The sequence below is a fragment of the Ranitomeya variabilis genome, chromosome 1, assembly GCF_051348905.1.
Source record: "Ranitomeya variabilis isolate aRanVar5 chromosome 1, aRanVar5.hap1, whole genome shotgun sequence".
NCBI classification, from domain to species: Eukaryota; Metazoa; Chordata; class Amphibia; order Anura; family Dendrobatidae; genus Ranitomeya; species Ranitomeya variabilis.
This window is the reverse complement of record NC_135232.1, coordinates 912,069,101-912,082,373: the sequence shown is the minus strand read 5'-3', so window position 1 is coordinate 912,082,373 and position 13,273 is coordinate 912,069,101. Positions and strand designations below refer to the sequence as shown.

At 47.8% G+C, this 13,273-nt stretch overlaps 38 pseudogenes; all 38 read left to right on the top strand.

The window, feature by feature from the left end:
* Positions 1-94: 94 nt before the first annotated feature.
* LOC143801471 (U2 spliceosomal RNA) lies at positions 95-268 on the top strand (annotated as a pseudogene).
* A 176-nt stretch (positions 269-444) lies between these two features.
* Positions 445-596, top strand: LOC143795597 (U2 spliceosomal RNA; annotated as a pseudogene).
* Positions 597-794: 198 nt separating this feature from the next.
* Positions 795-968, top strand: LOC143796537 (U2 spliceosomal RNA; annotated as a pseudogene).
* Positions 969-1,144: 176 nt separating this feature from the next.
* Positions 1,145-1,318, top strand: LOC143796751 (U2 spliceosomal RNA; annotated as a pseudogene).
* A 176-nt stretch (positions 1,319-1,494) lies between these two features.
* Positions 1,495-1,668, top strand: LOC143794137 (U2 spliceosomal RNA; annotated as a pseudogene).
* Positions 1,669-1,844: 176 nt separating this feature from the next.
* On the top strand, positions 1,845-2,018 carry LOC143795162 (U2 spliceosomal RNA; annotated as a pseudogene).
* Positions 2,019-2,194: 176 nt separating this feature from the next.
* On the top strand, positions 2,195-2,368 carry LOC143795160 (U2 spliceosomal RNA; annotated as a pseudogene).
* Positions 2,369-2,544: 176 nt separating this feature from the next.
* On the top strand, positions 2,545-2,718 carry LOC143801470 (U2 spliceosomal RNA; annotated as a pseudogene).
* A 176-nt stretch (positions 2,719-2,894) lies between these two features.
* On the top strand, positions 2,895-3,068 carry LOC143796566 (U2 spliceosomal RNA; annotated as a pseudogene).
* A 176-nt stretch (positions 3,069-3,244) lies between these two features.
* On the top strand, positions 3,245-3,418 carry LOC143801469 (U2 spliceosomal RNA; annotated as a pseudogene).
* Positions 3,419-3,594: 176 nt separating this feature from the next.
* On the top strand, positions 3,595-3,746 carry LOC143794481 (U2 spliceosomal RNA; annotated as a pseudogene).
* Positions 3,747-3,944: 198 nt separating this feature from the next.
* On the top strand, positions 3,945-4,118 carry LOC143794378 (U2 spliceosomal RNA; annotated as a pseudogene).
* A 176-nt stretch (positions 4,119-4,294) lies between these two features.
* Positions 4,295-4,468, top strand: LOC143796295 (U2 spliceosomal RNA; annotated as a pseudogene).
* A 176-nt stretch (positions 4,469-4,644) lies between these two features.
* Positions 4,645-4,818, top strand: LOC143794135 (U2 spliceosomal RNA; annotated as a pseudogene).
* Positions 4,819-4,994: 176 nt separating this feature from the next.
* On the top strand, positions 4,995-5,168 carry LOC143796268 (U2 spliceosomal RNA; annotated as a pseudogene).
* Positions 5,169-5,344: 176 nt separating this feature from the next.
* Positions 5,345-5,518, top strand: LOC143795998 (U2 spliceosomal RNA; annotated as a pseudogene).
* A 176-nt stretch (positions 5,519-5,694) lies between these two features.
* On the top strand, positions 5,695-5,868 carry LOC143797212 (U2 spliceosomal RNA; annotated as a pseudogene).
* Positions 5,869-6,044: 176 nt separating this feature from the next.
* LOC143795690 (U2 spliceosomal RNA) lies at positions 6,045-6,196 on the top strand (annotated as a pseudogene).
* A 198-nt stretch (positions 6,197-6,394) lies between these two features.
* Positions 6,395-6,546, top strand: LOC143796067 (U2 spliceosomal RNA; annotated as a pseudogene).
* A 198-nt stretch (positions 6,547-6,744) lies between these two features.
* On the top strand, positions 6,745-6,918 carry LOC143794298 (U2 spliceosomal RNA; annotated as a pseudogene).
* Positions 6,919-7,093: 175 nt separating this feature from the next.
* On the top strand, positions 7,094-7,267 carry LOC143794902 (U2 spliceosomal RNA; annotated as a pseudogene).
* A 176-nt stretch (positions 7,268-7,443) lies between these two features.
* Positions 7,444-7,617, top strand: LOC143795159 (U2 spliceosomal RNA; annotated as a pseudogene).
* A 176-nt stretch (positions 7,618-7,793) lies between these two features.
* On the top strand, positions 7,794-7,967 carry LOC143796761 (U2 spliceosomal RNA; annotated as a pseudogene).
* A 176-nt stretch (positions 7,968-8,143) lies between these two features.
* LOC143794134 (U2 spliceosomal RNA) lies at positions 8,144-8,317 on the top strand (annotated as a pseudogene).
* Positions 8,318-8,493: 176 nt separating this feature from the next.
* LOC143796902 (U2 spliceosomal RNA) lies at positions 8,494-8,667 on the top strand (annotated as a pseudogene).
* A 176-nt stretch (positions 8,668-8,843) lies between these two features.
* Positions 8,844-9,017, top strand: LOC143794524 (U2 spliceosomal RNA; annotated as a pseudogene).
* Positions 9,018-9,193: 176 nt separating this feature from the next.
* Positions 9,194-9,367, top strand: LOC143796008 (U2 spliceosomal RNA; annotated as a pseudogene).
* Positions 9,368-9,543: 176 nt separating this feature from the next.
* LOC143796565 (U2 spliceosomal RNA) lies at positions 9,544-9,717 on the top strand (annotated as a pseudogene).
* Positions 9,718-9,893: 176 nt separating this feature from the next.
* On the top strand, positions 9,894-10,045 carry LOC143794480 (U2 spliceosomal RNA; annotated as a pseudogene).
* A 198-nt stretch (positions 10,046-10,243) lies between these two features.
* On the top strand, positions 10,244-10,417 carry LOC143794377 (U2 spliceosomal RNA; annotated as a pseudogene).
* A 176-nt stretch (positions 10,418-10,593) lies between these two features.
* On the top strand, positions 10,594-10,767 carry LOC143796294 (U2 spliceosomal RNA; annotated as a pseudogene).
* Positions 10,768-10,943: 176 nt separating this feature from the next.
* Positions 10,944-11,117, top strand: LOC143794133 (U2 spliceosomal RNA; annotated as a pseudogene).
* Positions 11,118-11,293: 176 nt separating this feature from the next.
* On the top strand, positions 11,294-11,467 carry LOC143796267 (U2 spliceosomal RNA; annotated as a pseudogene).
* Positions 11,468-11,643: 176 nt separating this feature from the next.
* On the top strand, positions 11,644-11,817 carry LOC143795949 (U2 spliceosomal RNA; annotated as a pseudogene).
* Positions 11,818-11,992: 175 nt separating this feature from the next.
* Positions 11,993-12,166, top strand: LOC143795158 (U2 spliceosomal RNA; annotated as a pseudogene).
* A 176-nt stretch (positions 12,167-12,342) lies between these two features.
* LOC143795157 (U2 spliceosomal RNA) lies at positions 12,343-12,516 on the top strand (annotated as a pseudogene).
* Positions 12,517-12,692: 176 nt separating this feature from the next.
* Positions 12,693-12,866, top strand: LOC143801467 (U2 spliceosomal RNA; annotated as a pseudogene).
* A 176-nt stretch (positions 12,867-13,042) lies between these two features.
* On the top strand, positions 13,043-13,194 carry LOC143795596 (U2 spliceosomal RNA; annotated as a pseudogene).
* The last annotated feature ends 79 nt before the right edge of the window (positions 13,195-13,273 follow it).

Below are 13,273 nucleotides of genomic sequence, written 5' to 3'. Positions count from 1 at the left end.
AAATGTCTTCCCTGCGGCAATCTTTTGCTACGTCTCCACAGTGGGTGTCGGTTGTAGGCCTTGGTGCGGCCCAAGTGGCAAACCATTTCTGATCATCTCTTCTCGGCCAAATGGCTCAAGATCAAGCGTAGTGTCTGTTCTTATTAGTTTAATATCTGATACGTCCCCTATTTGGGGACCATATATTAAATGGATTTTTGGAACAGGGAGCTGGAAATGGAGCTTGCTCTGTCACTCGGAACCTTCACGGGGATGGAGGGTGTGGTTATGCAGATTCAAAACGCGTTGCGCACAGCTTGAACACATGCACACCGCAGAACTGTCATCGACAGAGCATCCAGAGTTTCTGGAAATGTCTTCCCTGCGGCAATCTTTTGCTACGTCTCCACAGTGGGTGTCGGTTGTAGGCCTTGGTGCGGCCCAAGTGGCAAACCATTTCTGATCATCTCTTCTCGGCCAAATGGCTCAAGATCAAGCGTAGTGTCTGTTCTTATTAGTTTAATACCTGATACGTCCCCTATTTGGGGACCATATATTAAATGGATTTTTGGAACAGGGAGCTGGAAATGGAGCTTGCTCTGTCACATGGAACCTTCACGGGGATGGAGGGTGTGGTTATGCAGATTCAAAACGCGTTGCGCACAGCTTGAACACATGCACACCGCAGAACTGTCATCGACAGAGCATCCAGAGTTTCTGGAAATGTCTTCCCTGCGGCTATCTTTTGCTACGTCTCCACAGTAAGTGTCGGTTGCAGGCCTTGGTGCGGCCCAAGTGGCAAACCATTTCTGATCATCTCTTCTCGGCCAAATGGCTCAAGATCAAGCGTAGTGTCTGTTCTTATTAGTTTAATAGCTGATACGTGCCCTATTTGGGGACCATATATTAAATGGATTTTTGGAACAGGGAGCTGGAAATGGAGCTTGCTTTGTCGCACGGAACCTTCACGGGGGTGGAGGGTGTGGTTATGCAGATTCAAAACGCGTTGCGCACAGCTTGAACACATGCACACCGCAGAACTGTCATCGACAGATCATCCAGAGTTTCTGGAAATGTCTTCCCTGCGGCAATCTTTTGCTACGTCTCCACAGTGGGTGTCGGTTGTAGGCCTTGGTGCGGCCCAAGTGGCAAACCATTTCTGATCATCTCTTCTCGGCCAAATGGCTCAAGATCAAGCGTAGTGTCTGTTCTTATTAGTTTAATATCTGATACATCCCTTATTTGGGGACCATATATTAAATGGATTTTTGGAACAGGGAGCTGGAAATGGAGCTTGCTTTGTCACACGGAACCTTCACGGGGATGGAGGGTGTGGTTATGCAGATTCAAAACGCGTTGCGCACAGCTTGAACACATGCACACCGCAGAACTATGATTGACAGATCATCCAGAGTTTCTGGAAATGTCTTCCCTGCGGCAATCTTTTGCTACGTCTCCACAGTGGGTGTCGGTTGTAGGCCTTGGTGCGTCCCAAGTGGCAAACCATTTCTGATCATCTCTTCTTGGCCAAATGGCTCAAGATCAAGCGTAGTGTCTGTTCTTATTAGTTTAATATCTGATACGTCCCCTATTTGGGGACAATATATTAAATGGATTTTTGGAACAGGGAGCTGGAAATGGAGCTTGCTTTGTCGCACGGAACCTTCACGGGGGTGGAGGGTGTGGTTATGCAGATTCAAAACGCGTTGCGCACAGCTTGAACACATGCACACCGCAGAACTGTCATCGACAGATCATCCAGAGTTTCTGGAAATGTCTTCCCTGCGGCAATCTTTTGCTACGTCTCCACAGTGGGTGTCGGTTGTAGGCCTTGGTGCGGCCCAAGTGGCAAACCATTTCTGATCATCTCTTCTCGGCCAAATGGCTCAAGATCAAGCGTAGTGTCTGTTCTTATTAGTTTAATATCTGATACGTCCCCTATTTGGGGACCATATATTAAATGGATTTTTGGAACAGGGAGCTGGAAATGGAGCTTGCTTTGTCACACGGAACCTTCACGGGGATGGAGGGTGTGGTTATGCAGATTCAAAATGCGTTGCGCACAGCTTGAACACATGCACACCGCAGAACTGTCATCGACAGAGCATCCAGAGTTTCTGGAAATGTCTTCCCTGCGGCAATCTTTTGCTACGTCTCCACAGTGGGTGTCGGTTGTAGGCCTTGGTGCGGCCCAAGTGGCAAACCATTTCTGATCATCTCTTCTCGGCCAAATGGCTCAAGATCAAGCGTAGTGTCTGTTCTTATTAGTTTAATATCTGATACGTCCCCTATTTGGGGACCATATATTAAATGGATTTTTGGAACAGGGAGCTGGAAATGGAGCTTGCTTTGTCACACGGAACCTTCACGGGGATGGAGGGTGTGGTTATGCAGATTCAAAATGCGTTGCGCACAGCTTGAACACATGCACACCGCAGAACTGTCATCGACAGAGCATCCAGAGTTTCTGGAAATGTCTTCCCTGCGGCAATCTTTTGCTACGTCTCCACAGTGGGTGTCGGTTGTAGGCCTTGGTGCGGCCCAAGTGGCAAACCATTTCTGATCATCTCTTCTCGGCCAAATGGCTCAAGATCAAGCGTAGTGTCTGTTCTTATTAGTTTAATATCTGATACGTCCCCTATTTGGGGACCATATATTAAATGGATTTTTGGAACAGGGAGCTGGAAATGGAGCTTGCTCTGTCACTCGGAACCTTCACGGGGATGGAGGGTGTGGTTATGCAGATTCAAAACGCGTTGCGCACAGCTTGAACACATGCACACCGCAGAACTGTCATCGACAGATCATCCAGAGTTTCTGGAAATGTCTTCCCTGCGGCAATCTTTTGCTACGTCTCCACAGTGGGTGTCGGTTGTAGGCCTTGGTGCGGCCCAAGTGGCAAACCATTTCTGATCATCTCTTCTCGGCCAAATGGCTCAAGATCAAGCGTAGTGTCTGTTTTTATTAGTTTAATATCTGATACGTCCCCTATTTGGGGACCATATATTAAATGGATTTTTGGAACAGGGAGCTGGAAATGGAGCTTGCTTTGTCACACGGAACCTTCACGGGGATGGAGGGTGTGGTTATGCAGATTCAAAATGCGTTGCGCACAGCTTGAACACATGCACACCGCAGAACTGTCATCGACAGAGCATCCAGAGTTTCTGGAAATGTCTTCCCTGCGGCAATCTTTTGCTACGTCTCCACAGTGGGTGTCGGTTGTAGGCCTTGGTGCGGCCCAAGTGGCAAACCATTTCTGATCATCTCTTCTCGGCCAAATGGCTCAAGATCAAGCGTAGTGTCTGTTCTTATTAGTTTAATATCTGATACGTCCCCTATTTGGGGACCATATATTAAATGGATTTTTGGAACAGGGAGCTGGAAATGGAGCTTGCTCTGTCACTCGGAACCTTCACGGGGATGGAGGGTGTGGTTATGCAGATTCAAAACGCGTTGCGCACAGCTTGAACACATGCACACCGCAGAACTGTCATCGACAGAGCATCCAGAGTTTCTGGAAATGTCTTCCCTGCGGCAATCTTTTGCTACGTCTCCACAGTGGGTGTCGGTTGTAGGCCTTGGTGCGGCCCAAGTGGCAAACCATTTCTGATCATCTCTTCTCGGCCAAATGGCTCAAGATCAAGCGTAGTGTCTGTTCTTATTAGTTTAATATCTGATACGTCCCCTATTTGGGGACCATATATTAAATGGATTTTTGGAACAGGGAGCTGGAAATGGAGCTTGCTCTGTCACATGGAACCTTCACGGGGATGGAGGGTGTGGTTATGCAGATTCAAAACGCGTTGCGCACAGCTTGAACACATGCACACCGCAGAACTGTCATCGACAGAGCATCCAGAGTTTCTGGAAATGTCTTCCCTGCGGCTATCTTTTGCTACATCTCCACAGTAAGTGTCGGTTGCAGGCCTTGGTGCGGCCCAAGTGGCAAACCATTTCTGATCATCTCTTCTCGGCCAAATGGCTCAAGATCAAGCGTAGTGTCTGTTCTTATTAGTTTAATAGCTGATACGTCCCCTATTTGGGGACCATATATTAAATGGATTTTTGGAACAGGGAGCTGGAAATGGAGCTTGCTTTGTCGCACGGAACCTTCACGGGGGTGGAGGGTGTGGTTATGCAGATTCAAAACGCGTTGCGCACAGCTTGAACACATGCACACCGCAGAACTGTCATCGACAGATCATCCAGAGTTTCTGGAAATGTCTTCCCTGCGGCAATATTTTGCTACGTCTCCACAGTGGGTGTCGGTTGTAGGCCTTGGTGCGGCCCAAGTGGCAAACCATTTCTGATCATCTCTTCTCGGCCAAATGGCTCAAGATCAAGCGTAGTGTCTGTTCTTATTAGTTTAATATCTGATACATCCCCTATTTGGGGACCATATATTAAATGGATTTTTGGAACAGGGAGCTGGAAATGGAGCTTGCTTTGTCACACGGAACCTTCACGGGGATGGAGGGTGTGGTTATGCAGATTCAAAACGCGTTGCGCACAGCTTGAACACATGCACACCGCAGAACTATGATTGACAGATCATCCAGAGTTTCTGGAAATGTCTTCCCTGCGGCAATCTTTTGCTACGTCTCCACAGTGGGTGTCGGTTGTAGGCCTTGGTGCGGCCCAAGTGGCAAACCATTTCTGATCATCTCTTCTTGGCCAAATGGCTCAAGATCAAGCGTAGTGTCTGTTCTTATTAGTTTAATATCTGATACGTCCCCTATTTGGGGACAATATATTAAATGGATTTTTGGAACAGGGAGCTGGAAATGGAGCTTGCTTTGTCGCACGGAACCTTCACGGGGGTGGAGGGTGTGGTTATGCAGATTCAAAACGCGTTGCGCACAGCTTGAACACATGCACACCGCAGAACTGTCATCGACAGATCATCCAGAGTTTCTGGAAATGTCTTCCCAGCGGCAATCTTTTGCTACGTCTCCACAGTGGGTGTCGGTTGTAGGCCTTGGTGCGGCCCAAGTGGCAAACCATTTCTGATCATCTCTTCTCGGCCAAATGGCTCAAGATCAAGCGTAGTGTCTGTTCTTATTAGTTTAATATCTGATACATCCCCTATTTGGGGACCATATATTAAATGGATTTTTGGAACAGGGAGCTGGAAATGGAGCTTGCTTTGTCACACGGAACCTTCACGGGGATGGAGGGTGTGGTTATGCAGATTGAAAACGCGTTGCGCACAGCTTGAACACATGCACACCGCAGAACTATGATTGACAGATCATCCAGAGTTTCTGGAAATGTCTTCCCTGCGGCAATCTTTTGCTACGTCTCCACAGTGGGTGTCGGTTGTAGGCCTTGGTGCGGCCCAAGTGGCAAACCATTTCTGATCATGTCTTCTCGGCCAAATGGCTCAAGATCAAGCGTAGTGTCTGTTCTTATTAGTTTAATAGCTGATACGTCCCCTATTTGGGGACAATATATTAAATGGATTTTTGGAACAGGGAGCTGGAAATGGAGCTTGCTTTGTCACACGGAACCTTCACGGGGATGGAGGGTGTGGTTATGCAGATTCAAAACGCATTGCGCACAGCTTGAACACATGCACACCGCAGAACTGTCGTCGACAGAGCATCCAGAGTTTCTGGAAATGTCTTCCCTGCGGCAATCTTTTGCTACGTCTCCACAGTGGGTGTCGGTTGTAGGCCTTGGTGCGGCCCAAGTGGCAAACCATTTTTGATCATCTCTTCTCGGCCAAATGGCTCAAGATGAAGCATAGTGTCTGTTCTTATTAGTTTAATATCTGATACGTCCCCTATTTGGGGACCATATATTAAATGGATTTTTGGAACAGGGAGCTGGAAATGGAGCTTGCTTTGTCACACGGAACCTTCACGGGGATGGAGGGTGTGGTTATGCAGATTCAAAACGCATTGTGCACAGCTTGAACACATGCACACCGCAGAACTGTAATCGATAGAGCATCCAGAGTTTCTGGAAATGTCTTTCCTGCGGCAATCTTTTGCTACGTCTCCACAGTGGGTGTCGGTTGTAGGCCTTGGTGCGGCCCAAGTGGCAAACCATTTCTGATCATCTCTTCTCGGCCAAATGGCTCAAGATCAAGCGTAGTGTCTGTTCTTATTAGTTTAATATCTGATACGTCCCCTATTTGGGGACCATATATTAAATGGATTTTTGGAACTGGGACCTGGAAATGGAGCTTGCTTTGTCACACGGAACCTTCACGGGGATGGAGGGTGTGGTTATGCAGATTCAAAACGCGTTGCGCACAGCTTGAACACATGCACACCGCAGAACTGTCATCGACAGAGCATCCAGAGTTTCTGGAAATGTCTTCCCTGCGGCAATCTTTTGCTACGTCTCCACAGTGGATGTCGGTTGTAGGCCTTGGTGCGGCCCAAGTGGCAAACCATTTCTGATCATCTCTTCTCGGCCAAATGGCTCAAGATCAAGCGTAGTGTCTGTTCTTATTAGTTTAATATCTGATACGTCCCCTATTTGGGGACCATACATTAAATGGATTTTTGGAACAGGGAGCTGGAAATGGAGCTTGCTTTGTCACACGGAACCTTCACGGGGATGAAGGGTGTGGTTATGCAGATTCAAAACGCGTTGCGCACAGCTTGAACACATGCACACCGCAGAACTGTCATCGACAGAGCATCCAGAGTTTCTGGAAATGTCTTCCCTGCGGCAATCTTTTGCTACGTCTCCACAGTGGGTGTCGGTTGTAGGCCTTGGTGCGGCCCAAGTGGCAAACCATTTCTGATCATCTCTTCTCGGCCAAATGGCTCAAGATCAAGTGTAGTGTCTGTTCTTATTAGTTTAATATCTGATACATCCCCTATTTGGGGACCATATATTAAATGGATTTTTGGAACAGGGAGCTGGAAATGGAGCTTGCTTTGTCGCACGGAACCTTCACGGGGATGGAGGGTGTGGTTATGCAGATTCAAAACGCGTTGCGCACAGCTTGAACACATGCACACCGCAGAACTGTCATCGATAGAGCATCCAGAGTTTCTGGAAATGTCTTCCCTGCGGCAATCTTTTGCTACATCTCACAGTGGATGTCGGTTGTAGGCGTTGGTGTGGCCCAAGTGGCAAACCATTTCTGATCATCTCTTCTCGGCCAAATGGCTCAAGATCAAGCGTAGTGTCTGTTCTTATTAGTTTAATATCTGATACGTCCCCTATTTGGGGACCATATATTAAATGGATTTTTGGAACAGGGAGCTGGAAATGGAGCTTGCTTTGTCACACGGAACCTTCACGGGGATGGAGGGTGTGGTTATGCAGATTCGAAACGCGTTGCGCACAGCTTGAACACATGCACACCGCAGAACTGTCATCGACAGAGCATCCAGAGTTTCTGGAAATGTCTTCCCTGCGGCAATCTTTTGCTACGTCTCCACAGTTGGTGTCGGTTGTAGGCCTTGGTGCGGCCCAAGTGGCAAACCATTTCTGATCATCTCTTCTCGGCCAAATGGCTCAAGATCAAGCGTAGTGTCTGTTCTTATTAGTTTAATATCTGATACGTCCCCTATTTGGGGACCATATATTAAATGGATTTTTGGAACAGGGAGCTGGAAATGGAGCTTGCTTTGTCACACGGAACCTTCACGGGGATGGAGGGTGTGGTTATGCAGATTCAAAATGCGTTGCGCACAGCTTGAACACATGCACACCGCAGAACTGTCATCGACAGAGCATCCAGAGTTTCTGGAAATGTCTTCCCTGCGGCAATCTTTTGCTACGTCTCCACAGTGGGTGTCGGTTGTAGGCCTTGGTGCGGCCCAAGTGGCAAACCATTTTTGATCATCTCTTCTCGGCCAAATGGCTCAAGATGAAGCGTAGTGTCTGTTCTTATTAGTTTAATATCTGATACGTCCCCTATTTGGGGACCATATATTAAATGTATTTTTGGAACAGGGAGCTGGAAATGGAGCTTGCTTTGTCACACGGAACCTTCACGGGGATGGAGGGTGTGGTTATGCAGATTCAAAACGCGTTGCGCACAGCTTGAACACATGCACACCGCAGAACTATGATTGACAGATCATCCAGAGTTTCTGGAAATGTCTTCCCTGCGGCAATCTTTTGCTACGTCTCCACAGTGGGTGTCGGTTGTAGGCCTTGGTGCGGCCCAAGTGGCAAACCATTTCTGATCATCTCTTCTTGGCCAAATGGCTCAAGATCAAGCGTAGTGTCTGTTCTTATTAGTTTAATATCTGATACGTCCCCTATTTGGGGACAATATATTAAATGGATTTTTGGAACAGGGAGCTGGAAATGGAGCTTGCTTTGTCGCACGGAACCTTCACGGGGGTGGAGGGTGTGGTTATGCAGATTCAAAACGCGTTGCGCACAGCTTGAACACATGCACACCGCAGAACTGTCATCGACAGATCATCCAGAGTTTCTGGAAATGTCTTCCCTGCGGCAATCTTTTGCTACGTCTCCACAGTGGGTGTCGGTTGTAGGCCTTGGTGCGGCCCAAGTGGCAAACCATTTCTGATCATCTCTTCTCGGCCAAATGGCTCAAGATCAAGCGTAGTGTCTGTTCTTATTAGTTTAATATCTGATACATCCCCTATTTGGGGACCATATATTAAATGGACTTTTGGAACAGGGAGCTGGAAATGGAGCTTGCTTTGTCACACGGAACCTTCACGGGGATGGAGGGTGTGGTTATGCAGATTCAAAACGCGTTGCGCACAGCTTGAACACATGCACACCGCAGAACTATGATTGACAGATCATCCAGAGTTTCTGGAAATGTCTTCCCTGCGGCAATCTTTTGCTACGTCTCCACAGTGGGTGTCGGTTGTAGGCCTTGGTGCGGCCCAAGTGGCAAACCATTTCTCTTCATCTCTTCTTGGCCAAATGGCTCAAGATCAAGCGTAGTGTCTGTTCTTATTAGTTTAATATCTGATACGTCCCCTATTTGGGGACAATATATTAAATGGATTTTTGGAACAGGGAGCTGGAAATGGAGCTTGCTTTGTCACACGGAACCTTCACGGGGATGGAGGGTGTGGTTATGCAGATTCAAAACGCGTTGCGCACAGTTTGAACACATGCACACCGCAGAACTGTCATCGACAGAGCATCCAGAGTTTCTGGAAATGTCTTCCCTGCGGCAATCTTTTGCTACGTCTCCACAGTGGATGTCGGTTGTAGGCCTTGGTGCGGCCCAAGTGGCAAACCATTTCTGATCATCTCTTCTCGGCCAAATGGCTCAAGATCAAGCGTAGTGTCTGTTCTTATTAGTTTAATATCTGATACGTCCCCTATTTGGGGACCATACATTAAATGGATTTTTGGAACAGGGAGCTGGAAATGGAGCTTGCTTTGTCACACGGAACCTTCACGGGGATGGAGGGTGTGGTTATGCAGATTCAAAACGCGTTGCGCACAGCTTGAACACATGCACACCGCAGAACTGTCATCGACAGAGCATCCAGAGTTTCTGGAAATGTCTTCCCTGCGGCAATCTTTTGCTACGTCTCCACAGTTGGTGTCGGTTGTAGGCCTTGGTGCGGCCCAAGTGGCAAACCATTTCTGATCATCTCTTCTCGGCCAAATGGCTCAAGATCAAGCGTAGTGTCTGTTTTTATTAGTTTAATATCTGATACGTCCCCTATTTGGGGACCATATATTAAATGGATTTTTGGAACAGGGAGCTGGAAATGGAGCTTGCTTTGTCACACGGAACCTTCACGGGGATGGAGGGTGTGGTTATGCAGATTCAAAATGCGTTGCGCACAGCTTGAACACATGCACACCGCAGAACTGTCATCGACAGAGCATCCAGAGTTTCTGGAAATGTCTTCCCTGCGGCAATCTTTTGCTACGTCTCCACAGTGGGTGTCGGTTGTAGGCCTTGGTGCGGCCCAAGTGGCAAACCATTTCTGATCATCTCTTCTCGGCCAAATGGCTCAAGATCAAGCGTAGTGTCTGTTCTTATTAGTTTAATATCTGATACGTCCCCTATTTGGGGACCATATATTAAATGGATTTTTGGAACAGGGAGCTGGAAATGGAGCTTGCTCTGTCACATGGAACCTTCACGGGGATGGAGGGTGTGGTTATGCAGATTCAAAACGCGTTGCGCACAGCTTGAACACATGCACACCGCAGAACTGTCATCGACAGAGCATCCAGAGTTTCTGGAAATGTCTTCCCTGCGGCTATCTTTTGCTACGTCTCCACAGTAAGTGTCGGTTGCAGGCCTTGGTGCGGCCCAAGTGGCAAACCATTTCTGATCATCTCTTCTCGGCCAAATGGCTCAAGATCAAGCGTAGTGTCTGTTCTTATTAGTTTAATAGCTGATACGTCCCCTATTTGGGGACCATATATTAAATGGATTTTTGGAACAGGGAGCTGGAAATGGAGCTTGCTTTGTCGCACGGAACCTTCACGGGGGTGGAGGGTGTGGTTATGCAGATTCAAAACGCGTTGCGCACAGCTTGAACACATGCACACCGCAGAACTGTCATCGACAGATCATCCAGAGTTTCTGGAAATGTCTTCCCTGCGGCAATATTTTGCTACGTCTCCACAGTGGGTGTCGGTTGTAGGCCTTGGTGCGGCCCAAGTGGCAAACCATTTCTGATCATCTCTTCTCGGCCAAATGGCTCAAGATCAAGCGTAGTGTCTGTTCTTATTAGTTTAATATCTGATACATCCCCTATTTGGGGACCATATATTAAATGGATTTTTGGAACAGGGAGCTGGAAATGGAGCTTGCTTTGTCACACGGAACCTTCACGGGGATGGAGGGTGTGGTTATGCAGATTCAAAACGCGTTGCGCACAGCTTGAACACATGCACACCGCAGAACTATGATTGACAGATCATCCAGAGTTTCTGGAAATGTCTTCCCTGCGGCAATCTTTTGCTACGTCTCCACAGTGGGTGTCGGTTGTAGGCCTTGGTGCGGCCCAAGTGGCAAACCATTTCTGATCATCTCTTCTTGGCCAAATGGCTCAAGATCAAGCGTAGTGTCTGTTCTTATTAGTTTAATATCTGATACGTCCCCTATTTGGGGACAATATATTAAATGGATTTTTGGAACAGGGAGCTGGAAATGGAGCTTGCTTTGTCGCACGGAACCTTCACGGGGGTGGAGGGTGTGGTTATGCAGATTCAAAACGCGTTGCGCACAGCTTGAACACATGCACACCGCAGAACTGTCATCGACAGATCATCCAGAGTTTCTGGAAATGTCTTCCCTGCGGCAATCTTTTGCTACGTCTCCACAGTGGGTGTCGGTTGTAGGCCTTGGTGCGGCCCAAGTGGCAAACCATTTCTGATCATCTCTTCTCGGCCAAATGGCTCAAGATCAAGCGTAGTGTCTGTTCTTATTAGTTTAATATCTGATACATCCCCTATTTGGGGACCATATATTAAATGGATTTTTGGAACAGGGAGCTGGAAATGGAGCTTGCTTTGTCACACGGAACCTTCACGGGGATGGAGGGTGTGGTTATGCAGATTGAAAACGCGTTGCGCACAGCTTGAACACATGCACACCGCAGAACTATGATTGACAGATCATCCAGAGTTTCTGGAAATGTCTTCCCTGCGGCAATCTTTTGCTACGTCTCCACAGTGGGTGTCGGTTGTAGGCCTTGGTGCGGCCCAAGTGGCAAACCATTTCTGATCATGTCTTCTCGGCCAAATGGCTCAAGATCAAGCGTAGTGTCTGTTCTTATTAGTTTAATAGCTGATACGTCCCCTATTTGGGGACCATATATTAAATGGATTTTTGGAACAGGGAGCTGGAAATGGAGCTTGCTTTGTCGCACGGAACCTTCACGGGGATGGAGGGTGTGGTTATGCAGATTCAAAACGCGTTGCACACAGCTTGAACACATGCACACCGCAGAACTGTCATCGATAGAGCATCCAGAGTTTCTGGAAATGTCTTCCCTGCGGCAATCTTTTGCTACGTCTCACAGTGGATGTCGGTTGTAGGCCTTGGTGTGGCCCAAGTGGCAAACCATTTCTGATCATCTCTTCTCGGCCAAATGGCTCAAGATCAAGCGTAGTGTCTGTTCTTATTAGTTTAATATCTGATACGTCCCCTATTTGGGGACCATATATTAAATGGATTTTTGGAACAGGGAGCTGGAAATGGAGCTTGCTTTGTCACACGGAACCTTCACGGGGATGGAGGGTGTGGTTATGCAGATTCAAAACGCGTTGCGCACAGCTTGAACACATGCACACCGCAGAACTGTCATCGACAGAGCATCCAGAGTTTCTGGAAATGTCTTCCCTGCGGCAATCTTTTGCTACGTCTCCACAGTTGGTGTCGGTTGTAGGCCTTGGTGCGGCCCAAGTGGCAAACCATTTCTGATCATCTCTTCTCGGCCAAATGGCTCAAGATCAAGCGTAGTGTCTGTTCTTATTAGTTTAATATCTGATACGTCCCCTATTTGGGGACCATATATTAAATGGATTTTTGGAACAGGGAGCTGGAAATGGAGCTTGCTTTGTCACACGGAACCTTCACGGGGATGGAGGGTGTGGTTATGCAGATTCAAAATGCGTTGCGCACAGCTTGAACACATGCACACCGCAGAACTGTCATCGAAAGAGCATCCAAAGTTTCTGGAAATGTCTTCCCTGCGGCAATCTTTTGCTACGTCTCCACAGTGGGTGTCGGTTGTAGGCCTTGGTGCGGCCCAAGTGGCAAACCATTTCTGATCATCTCTTCTCGGCCAAATGGCTCAAGATCAAGCGTAGTGTCTGTTCTTATTAGTTTAATATCTGATACGTCCCCTATTTGGGGACCATATATTAAATGGATTTTTGGAACAGGGAGCTGGAAATGGAGCTTGCTCTGTCACTCGGAACCTTCACGGGGATGGAGGGTGTGGTTATGCAGATTCAAAACGCGTTGCGCACAGCTTGAACACATGCACACCGCAGAACTGTCATCGACAGAGCATCCAGAGTTTCTGGAAATGTCTTCCCTGCGGCAATCTTTTGCTACGTCTCCACAGTGGGTGTCGGTTGTAGGCCTTGGTGCGGCCCAAGTGGCAAACCATTTCTGATCATCTCTTCTCGGCCAAATGGCTCAAGATCAAGCGTAGTGTCTGTTCTTATTAGTTTAATACCTGATACGTCCCCTATTTGGGGACCATATATTAAATGGATTTTTGGAACAGGGAGCTGGAAATGGAGCTTGCTCTGTCACATGGAACCTTCACGGGGATGGAGGGTGTGGTTATGCAGATTCAAAACGCGTTGCGCACAGCTTGAACACATGCACACCGCAGAACTGTCA